The sequence below is a fragment of the Microcaecilia unicolor genome, chromosome 4, assembly GCF_901765095.1.
Source record: "Microcaecilia unicolor chromosome 4, aMicUni1.1, whole genome shotgun sequence".
NCBI lineage: Eukaryota > Metazoa > Chordata > Amphibia > Gymnophiona > Siphonopidae > Microcaecilia > Microcaecilia unicolor.
The window spans coordinates 28002757-28013558 of record NC_044034.1 but is presented as its reverse complement, the minus strand read 5'-3'; the positions used below and the strand labels follow the sequence as shown (position 1 = coordinate 28013558).

At 47.2% G+C, this 10802-nt stretch overlaps 1 long non-coding RNA gene across 1 annotated transcript; it reads right to left on the bottom strand.

The window, feature by feature from the left end:
* Nucleotides 1-2094: 2094 nt before the first annotated feature.
* LOC115467843 lies at nucleotides 2095-10757 on the bottom strand. Its single transcript, XR_003941770.1, has 3 exons — nucleotides 10651-10757; nucleotides 3074-3184; nucleotides 2095-2432 (listed from the first exon to the last, which is right to left on the bottom strand). It is a non-coding gene; the product is annotated as an uncharacterized LOC115467843 (long non-coding RNA).
* Nucleotides 10758-10802: the final 45 nt, after the last annotated feature.

Genomic DNA, 10802 nt, shown 5'->3' with positions numbered 1-10802 from the left:
GTATTCTGGCCCTGATTCTTGTTGAACTGGAAATAGAACAAGATAAAGGCCTGTTTTGCTCAGGAAATGCATGGTTGTGGTGTTTGAGCTGATGGGGAGAAGAATCACAAGCTAGTAATCCGGGAGCGAGACTTATTACTATATAGAACAGTGTAGAAAAATGAGCGGATATTACCTGGGCCGACGATACCAGTGGCTCGGCGGGGGTGGAGTACAGCGGGGTAGAATACGGCTGAAGCACAAGGTGGGAGTCGCGGAGCGGTGGCTGCGTGCTGGCGCACAGAGTGCTGCAGGGGGAGCAAGACGCGACGCCGTGACGTGGAAGAGAGGAGCCTTAGAGGAGATGATGCAGTGAGCGAAGCAGCGGAAGTGTAAGGTAAGCTCCAGCGACACCCCCCCTAGCGCCAGAGCCGAACAGCCAATGCGGTGCCACGATTCCTTGTTTTTTTTTCTTTTTGTAGCCACGAACGATGAAGGCAGCGCATGCCCTCTCTGGCATGCGTGCCATAGGTTCGCCATCACTGGCATATACTCTGCATTTTCTACATCTGACCAGCTCTCCATTCTCTACCCTCCAGGAGCTCCTTGCTGTGTGTGATGTGCTCCCTCACTGGCCCCCATTCTCTCCTTTGTTGAAGCAGGCAGCCTCTGGTCCCTTGGAGCCAACAGATTCTTGCACCACAAGTTCAAGGTAACCTCATACCTCTCAGCCACCTCTTCCCTTTCTGCTATGTAGGTGCTAAACAAACACTTCTTGCATCTTGCAGGACAGCTGATCAAGAGGATTGCAAGAGACAACAGTGGACTGTAAAACACTGCACTCTGAGAGCCATGACTGTTTCTACCCAATTTATTGTACAGATGTCTTGTTCTCTATTGGACACACTCAGTTGTGGCTGCCTGTGGGGTGGGGGAGGGGAAGAGGCCCAGAGAATGGATGTGTGCATCCCTCATGGTCAAGGGCTCCCCATTCTCTGTATGTTCTCTGCATTCAAATCATACCTCTATTTTCACCAGGTTCACGGGTATCCACAGCTGGTAGTTATTCTCCCGCTTTGCACCTCATGTGTCTCCCTGCTAGGTTCCATTCTTCTTTATGTGGTGAACCCCAGTCCCCTTTTATGAAGTGCCCACCCGTTCTCAAGGTTGCTGGGGGTGGGGAGGGGGGGAAGCATATATGTACTGAATGTCTTTTCCACATTATTCAACACAGTCCTACAATCCTCCATAGTTATGGAACAACCACATTTATAAATTCTATCATGCAAACTATTTTCAAGGTGGCCACAGGTGCGTGCCTATCATGGCCTTGAGCCCTTAAGTCATGGTGAGGGAGAGGGGTTCTGGTTACAGTTCCTATTCTAAATTACCTGCAGGTGGCTACAGCCCGGTGCCTATATAAAATGCCTATATAATTCCCCTAACCTGTGCCCTTCTGTACCTGATGTATTATATTGCAATTGTGATGAAGTAAACATCCATCTAATACTTTTACCGTTGTTTTCCCTTTTCTCCTCAGCACTATTTACCATTGCTGATACATTCAATGTGAAAAGATGACCCAGCTGTTTCTAGCTCCTTCCTCGCTATCACCAATGTGGTTTGGTTGTGGGTAAGGGTGTCTGGTGATCAGAGAGCAAACATTGTGTATGCGCTACCTATGGTTATCTGCAAGTTTCTACTTGGCAGATCACTAGTGCTAGACAACATACCTAACAACTCTGTGCTGTGGGGCTCTATGGTAAGGGGGTGAGAGGCTGGATGGGCATTTCTGTTCCTCAACAGAAATGCCCACCCAGCTTCCCCCCATCTTACCATACAGCCATGCAGTTTGGAAGGAACAGGTAGCCTTCTGTATGGCCACACTTATGACACATATGTACCAAAGTTTCTCTTTCACAGTTCACCTGTCATGCAACCCAGATTGCTGACTCCTCTCACATCAACCCCAGCATTTGATAATATGTAGTGCACAAAGTAGAGACACACAGCCTGTTACATGAAAAATATGAAATTGTGTATTTAAGTAAACAAAAAAATATAACTATTTCCAAATTGTTTTTCCCCCCCCAAAGTCTTTTAAGGGAGGCCATGTCCTCGTCCCTGCAAGACGTTGTGCAGCAGGCTAACGAGCAGCACCAGGAGCAGCCTCTGCACCCTGAAATGCTGCTCGTTAGCCTGCCGCATTGCCTACACCTCCAGCCTCATTGCTGACACCTCTTGCAGCAACTGGTTTTGGCTATTCACCAGTTTCTGTAGGAGGCATGGGGCTGGTGATAGGGCTGGGGATGGTGTGGAGAGGGCTGGAGGTGTTGGGCCCTCCTCGAGGGGAGGCATATCATGTCAGGGGTCCTCCTCCTCCTGCTTGACCACCGCTGCAGGCAGTCCTGCCTCCTCCTCCTGCTCTTTCTCCTCCTCCTCCTGCTGGCGCCCTGTGTATGTAAAAGGATTGTCCTTGAGATCAGCACTTTCAACATAGCTTGCATAGTGCAGGTGTTGGTTAGCTGGTATGAGGCAGGAATGAGGAAAGGTGGGGGTCAGTGGTGAGCCCTGGGCTAGACACATGGGGCGTGAGATGCATGAGATGACATGACAGGGAACCCTGGAAGCTGGTCTGAAAAAGGAGTACACTATAAGATGTGTTGGCAGGGAACACTCATTCCTCAGCAGCATGTTAGCATTTTGAGTTGTGACTATGGTAGGATGAATTTTTTTTGGGGGGGTGGGGAGGAGGAGGGGGGGTGGAAGCACTATTTCTTTACATTACTTTCAAATCATGCTATGACATCCACTAAGAGCAGGACATCAGGCAAGAATACCATGAAACAGTATTCACCCCAGAAAGGGGGATACAGAAGTGAGGCATGTCATCTCATTCATCTCAGATGATTAATTGGAAGTTACAGCCACACTGATGGGAGGGTAGCAGCAACCTCAGGCCTTGATCTGGGACAGAGGTGTTATGGCTTACTAGTTGCCTATTAGCCACCATGGAAACTGACATTGTACACATTTGCATTATTAAATAAATACATTTACAAATGAGTAGAGATGCCCTGTTTACAATACTTACGTCGAGCCCTGACGCACCGTCGCACGCCTCCTAACAAGATTGGGGCTTTCCCACCGTATACGCCGTAACCGGCGTCTCAGGGACTCCAGGTCCCTCTGAATTCCCAAACGTCTGCAAGATACAAGTTTGTACACCAGGAGTCAGGGGATGGCCCTTCTTGCTTTCACAACACAAATTCATTTGGCAGCCAAATTGTAGAGACACACAACAGTGATTGGGGGGGGGGGGGGGTGCATTACAGCTACTTTTTCATGAATGTCTTCTCCTAAAGTTGAAGCTGTCAACCAGGATAAATGTCTTGCTGCTATTGCAGTTGCACCTCTTATAGAGGTATCAAAATGATCATGAGTCGTTCGGATCATTTGTTTAGAACATTCTTCTAAATTTGCCATAATAGATACAAATAGAAGAATGTTTTCCTGAGGCAAGAGGAACTGCAACTTTGATAAATCATCCATAATTGTATATAAATATTCTACATGGTGAAAAGTGTGAACTGAAATACGAGCTGAAAGCATAGCAGATTGAAAACTCTTTCTTGCCATTGTATCCATAAATTTTAAGTCTTTTTGAGGAGAATGTTTATATCCTTTTGAATCTTATTTTGACACATTGCTGATTTAACTACCAGTGATGCGTGAGGAAGTTGATTCTTGCCATGATCTAAAACGTCCTGTACCTTATATTTATTTTCTAAAGCTCTCTGAGTAGGTATTATAGAATACTAGTAAAAAAGGCCCGTTTCTGACACAAATGAAACGGGCGCCAGCAAGGTTTTCCTCGGAGTGTGTATGTTTGAGAGAGTGACTGTGTGTGAGAGAGTGAATGTGCGAGTGTGTGTGTGTGACAGAGAGTGAGAGTGGGTGCGAGTGTGTCTGTGAGAGTGAGAGTGTGTGTGTGAGCATGAGAGTGTGTGCCAGGGTCCCCCCTCCCTCCCGCCCTTTGAGTTCCAGGGTCATCCCCTCTCCCTCCGAGTTCCAGGGTTTTGTCCCCCTCCCTCCCTCCGAGTTCCAGGGTCATCCCCTCCCTGCCTCCGAGTTCCAGGGTCGTCCCCTCCCTGCCTCCCTCCGAGTTTCATGGTCCCCTCCCTCCCCTGCATTATGCTCTCTCTCCCTGCATTCATCCATATGCAGGCAACGTCCTCTGTGCCCTGCCCCCTCCATCCATCCATGTGCAGTATCTCTTCCCTGCCCCCTCCACCTCCCTCCGAGTTCCCGGCCCCCCTCCCTCCCCCCTTCCCCCTCAGAGTTCCAGTGTCCCCCTCCCTCCCTCCCATTTCCAGGGTCCCCCCTCCCTCTGTCCCTCCGTCCCTCCCTCCCAGTTCCAGGGTCCCATGGAACTGGGAGGGAGGGGGGACGGAGAACGTTGGAGGAGTGACGTCAGCAGGTGGTTACAATCCCAGTGACACACATTGGAACGTTGGAGGAGTGATGTCAGCAGGTGGTTACGATCCCAGTGAGACACATTGGAATGTTGGAGGAGCAAATTATTATATTAGAAGGATTTGTCTAGATTAATTTATGGTGGTCTTGGAGTACTTGAGCTACAGGAAGGGCAATAGACTCCTTAACAATATTTAGATATTTGGTTACTAATCTTTTGTCATCAGAAAGGCAACTCTGAGAGGATGGAGGAATATTCAATGTGTTAGCTAACTTAACTAAAAACTTTGAATAAGTACATCTTGTTTAGGTGAGTGTAAACTAGAAGTAGAGGGTATTTGATGAACAGGTTGCATAGGTTGTAAATTATGATTTGAAGAAGCTTGAGAAAGAACTGGTGAATTTACAGAAAAGTGAGAGAAGATCCACCAGAAGGTGGAAAACTCTAGCACCCCACGGTAAAAACAATAATATGTAAAAAGTGGGAGTACGACCACGAAAACCAGAAACTGGAAGATGTTCTTGAATAAAAAACTTTATTGAAAATTTAAAGACTCGACACGTCGTGTTTCGGCCGTCAGGCCTGCATCAGGAGTCTGCTGTACAAAGTGCTGCAGAGCAATGACGATGGAAATCCTCTGGAGTTTTTACAGCAGTCTTAAAAAAGACTGTTTTAAAAAAAGTCCGTCAGAAGCGCTGCTCGCACTGTTGATAGTATACTATCAACAGTGCGAGCAGCGCTTCTGACGGACTTTTTTTAAAACAGTCTTTTTTAAGACTGCTGTAAAAACTCCAGAGGATTTCCATCGTCATTGCTCTGCAGCACTTTGTACAGCAGACTCCTGATGCAGGCCTGACGGCCGAAACACGACGTGTCGAGTCTTTAAATTTTCAATAAAGTTTTTTATTCAAGAACATCTTCCAGTTTCTGGTTTTCGTGGTCGTACTCCCACTTTTTACATATTATTGAATTTACAGAAAAATCATCTTCTCTAGAATTTGAAGGACAGACAGACCATAATTCCTGTCTGTGAGGAGATTTATGGTGAGAGGATGTTTTAAATGAAAGCAACTGAGGTGGAATAACCTCTTTAGCTTTAGAAGGAATAGAAGAACCTCTTTAACAGGCTGCTGATTTTGTAGAACCTGTGTGAGTAAATTAATTAACTGTAACTGTGCATTAAAGGAAGATGATTGAGATCTAGTTCCCCTGCTTTTATGAGATTTAGAAGAGGCACAAGATAATGAATGCCTGGAGTGTCGACGTTGTGCAGACTTATGGTGTCGATGCCAAGAGTGAGCTTGACTCCGTTTAGTTGGGGGAGTGTCAGACGATGAGAAAGAGGTCGAGGAAGCTCGATATCGACCTGAAGTGAGAGTATTTGATGATGACGTTGAGGAACGTCGATGTTGAGAAGCTGATTTGTGAGAAAAAAATGGTCTCGTTGAAACAGCTGATTTCAAAGAACGTAAAGCCGAGGTGGAAGCATCGGTGTCAGGCAGAGAATCAGCAAAAATTACCTCAGGCAATTGAGCTGACACTGACAAACTTTGCAAATTCCCTGAAGAGAAGTCCTGATCCCCGGGCATTAAAACAAGGGGGAGAGCAGGAAATGAAGGCACCTGATCCCCGGGCACTGAGGCAAGGGGGAGAGCAGGGATTGAAGTGTTATTTGTGGAGCTGAATCAGCTGATAAAGGTAAACATTGAGCAGTAGAATTTTTCTTCGACGAACTTACAGATGAAGTTTCCGAATGTGAAGTAGCTAAATATTGCTTCAGTTTAGAGCTCTAATTTCAAGTGACTTCTGTAACATACTCCTACAAGAAAAACAATTAAGTGTATCATGATGTTCCCATAAACAACGGAGACATCATATATGAGGGTCAGTAATAGATCATTTACATGTGCAAGTAGCACAATGCTTAAATCCTGTCTTTTGGGTAGACATATTAAATAAAATATCTGATAAATTGAATTCTCGAATTTTGACTGACTGACTCAAGTAAATAGACACGGGTCGTTCCGTTTCCACGGACAAAATACTACTACTACTACTACACATTTCTAGAGCGCTACTAGGGTTACGCAGCGCTGTATCTGTAATGTCACTTTGTATATATATACTACTAGTAAAAAAGGCCCGTTTCTGAGAGCAGTGAAATGGGCACTAGCAAGGTATTTGTTTTTTTGCAATGAATGTTTTGAAAGGGATTTTTAGGATAATTATGTGGTGTTGGTAATGAATAATTGACATTTTTGTATTATGTGCAATATCATTTTTTAATTTTTGTTTTTTTGTAGTGTTGGTTGTTTTGTTTCTTTTTTAGTGGGGTTTTGGGGTGGAGGGGGTGGTGGTTGTGTGTCTGTGTGTGTGAGTGAAAGATCATGTATCTCATAGGTAGTTTGTGTGTGTGTGTGTGAGCCAGTGTGTCTTGTGTGTGTGTGTCACAATTTGTGTGTGTGTGTCTTCCCTTTTGTTCCCTCCACTGTTGTTCACCAAGCTGCATACCTTGGATTAGAGATTGTGAGGGCGTGTTATCTCCGTACTGTGGTTCAAAGTGTCAGTTCTTTTAGTTCAGAGGTGCGTTTCCTCGTACCTTGTACGTTTGGAGGCATATTTTCAAAGCACTTAGCCTTCCAAAGTTCCATAGAAACCTATGGAACTTTGGAAGGCTAAGTGCTTTGAAAATATGCCTCAGAGTGGCACAGTTGCTGTTTTCTGTGTGTCCAGTGTATTGCTAGAAATGAAATGGGCAGTGTTATAATTGTCATGTATTGCCTTTTTTTTTTTTTTGGACTCTATTAGGAGACATTAAGTTTGGCAGTTACATGAAGTGATTTTTGTGTGTGTGTGAGAGTGATGCATGGGAAGGAGTATGTGTGAGAGAGAGATGATGTTTGGTTAGGGGGCATGTGTGGTGATGTGAGGCGGCAACACTGTGTGTGACATAGAGAGTGTGGCTGTGTGTGTCACAGTGATAGTTTGTGTGTGTGTGAAAGTGAGAGAGGGTTGTGTTGACTAGGAGGTTGGGTGTGAGTTTCTGTGTTTGTGTGATTTTGTGTTTCTGTCTCAGAATGTCGTGGGGGAGGGGGTAATAGGGGGCGGTGAACTGTGAGTGTGTGGTGGGGGAGAGAGTGAGTGTCCATCTCTCCATGTTGTGCGTCGGTGTGTTTTTTTTCGGGGGGGGGGGTTGGGGGGGGGGGTGGTTGTGTGTGTGAGAGACAAAGATGTGTTTGAAAGATAGATTGTGTGTGTGTGTGGGGAAGTGAAAGAGGGTGGGGCAAAGTTGGAGTGCAGGGGCGAGTATCGTGTAACAATGTTGGGGGGGGGCGTCTGGTAAACTTGGAGGGGTTGGCTGTTGTGTTTTACTGTTTTTGTCTTAGAGTTGCAGGTGTCTTGTTATTTTGGTGGGCCTGGGGGTGGGGGACATATGTTGGGGAGGGGGCGTGTTTTGCGATCTGTAACTCTGCTTCACTGTGTGTGTGACACAGAGTGTGTCTGTGTCACAGAGTGTTTGTGTGTGTGTGAAAGTGAGAGAGGGTGGGGTGGACTGGCAGGTTGGCTGCTAGTGTCTGTTTTTGTGGTATTGTGTGTATGTCTCACAATGGCTGGTAGGGGAGGGTGGGTTTTGGAAGCTGATCTGAGAGGGTGTGGCAGGGGGCTTGGAGGGGGTCAGCGTTGGTTGGGTTTTTTTTCGGAGGGAGGGGGGGTTGGCCGTGTTGTTGGTGGCTTGTATTAGTGTGGTGTTGTAGTCTGTTTTTTTTTTTTTAATGTTGGCTTGGGGGGGGGGGGGGGGGGGGTTGGGAAATGTCCCATGCTGGCAAAGTGGGATGAAGTGGTGTGTGGCTTTGAGGGTGGTTATTGTTGCAGGGAAGATATAGAATGAGAGAGAGAGAGATTGAGTGTGCATCTATCCTTGTGCATCTTCTGTGTTTTTTTTTTTTTGGGGGGGGGGAGGGTGGCGTGTGAAAGATCATGTGTGTCACGGAGCTACATTGTGTGTGTCTGTGTCACAGAGACAGTTTGTGTGTAAGTGACTGAGGGTGGGGTGGATTCGGAGGTTGTGATATTGTGTGTGTGTCTCACAGTTGTGTATTGAAGTGACATTTGGCTTTGAGTGTGCTTATTGTTGAAGGGGTGATATATATACAGAGAGAGTGAGTGAGTGTGCCTGTTGCGCATCAGTGTATGTTTGTGTTATTTTTTTTTAGTGGGGTTTTGGGGTGGAGGGGGGCAGTGGTTGTGTGTCTGTGTGTGTGAGAGTGAAAGATCATGTGTGTCACACAGTTACTTTGTGAGTGTGTCTTATGTGTGTGAGACAGTGTGTCTGTGTGTGTGAGAGAGGGTGGGGCGGTCAGGGTGTTTGCGGGGGAATGCGTGTGTTTCTGTGGTATTGTATGTGTGTTAGTGTCTGTCAATGACAGGGGGGGGTCCATGGGTTGGTGAAATGTGAGGGTGGTTGGAGGGGGGTCAGCGTTTTTTGAGGGGTGGAGTGGGTTGTATCCGTGTTGTTGCTGGCTCTTCTTTTTTTTTGTGTGTTGTGCTGGCAAAGTTGGAGGAAGTGTTTTTGAACTGCGAGGGTTTTGCAGGGGGTTTGGAGGTGGGTTTGCGTGTTTTTTTTGTTGGGGGGGAGGGGGAGATTCATCTTCATCGTCGGTGTTACAGCAGCCGGCAGCAGCAGTCCAAAGCGTGTAGACTCGGCCCTTTTCTCTCTCATGTCCTGTTTTCGCACGGGCGGGACCTGAGCTGTGTGAGAGAGAGAAGTGCCGAGCCTGGACGCTTTGGACTGCTGCTGCCATTCGCCGTAACACCAACGATGGAGGGATGGTGCCTGCAAGTGTAAGGGAGGTAGGGTAGGGTGTTACGGAGGGACGACGACCCGAGAGGGTGGGGTCCTCTACGTCCGGAGGCGTGTCGTGACGGGAGGGCGGAGAGTATGGAGTAATTGAACGCTGATTCGGGAGGGAGTCTGTCGGGGAGGAGGGGGAGGTCTGAAGTTGGAGAGGAGAGGGCAGGGGTCCGAAGTCGGATGAGGGGGGCTGTTGCCGGGGGACGTGGTCCAGTGGCATCTCAGGAGGGGCGAGTGACAGAGCACCGGGGGGGTGGGGCTGTTTTCGAGTGTGTCAGTGAGGTTGGTTTCTGGGCTTTACTGGCACTGTTCTTCACAGCGGTTGTGTGTCGTTGACGTTCGGGCATGCTGTTTGGGTCGTGTTGCTTTCTTGTGGTTGGTCAGTTTCGCTGGTGACGTACCAGGAAGTACTGACGTCAGTTCATCAGATGTAGAGCACGAATGGTACTACTACTACTTAACATTTCTAGAGCGCTACTAGGGTTAGGCAGCGCTGTACAAATTAACAAAGAATGACGGTCCCTGCTCAAAGGAGCTTACAATCTAAAAGACGAAATGTCAAGTTGGGGTAGTCTAGCTTTCCTGAGTAGAGGTGTGGTGGTTAGGTGCCGAAGGCGACATTGAAGAGGTGGGCTTTGAGCAATGATTTGAAGATGGGCAGGGGGCCTGGCTCAAGGTTTAAGTGCCACGGAGTCAGTTTCAGAACGTTGGAGGTGCTTTTTATTATATAGGAGATTGGTACGGGCGGGAATCCTCTAATTTGCTCACTTTAACTTTTAGAGCACTTTCTATTGGATAGCCGGGTTGGTCACGTCACCGTGACCTTTATTCAGAGGTGTGGCAAAAGATCCTGTCCATGGAAAACGTTTAATTTTCGTAATTAACATCCGATCCGTTTGAGCACCAAAATGAACCTAACTTTTGGTGCACTATATGGAATTAAGGGGTTGTATTATACTCCGATAGCTTAAACAGTTCCCAGTACATTTTGGAAATATTCAGAAGCTATCCATAATGAGCCAGGTTCTTGGGGCCTGGATTGGCCGCTGTCGGAGACAGAGTGCTGGGCTTGATGGACCTTTGGTCTTTTCCCAGCGTGGCACTGCTTATGTACTTATAACATTAACTACCCTAGCGTACACTCAAAGCCCACTAACAGAGAGTCAACGTCTATGAATAAAAGTAAAGCGAAAGAGCCAATGTTTTCCGTCCACTCCGCAGCCGGTTCTGCAGACAGTGACACGCTGACGTCATTGAAAAGCAGTGTATTCCCATTCATTGTGACGTCATCGACGAAGTCACCAGACTTCTTGGTTCCCCTTCTCTCTTTACACACACCTACCTTCTGCCCTTCTCTGAACACCGCACGCTTCACTCCACCCACCTAGTTACAAAGTATGTACACAGCGTAAGACTGGCGATCTGGGCGAAGATACACCATGTGCTAGGGGGCGACGGAAGAGGCGGAGAGAGGGGCGGTGCTTGTTGGGGTAG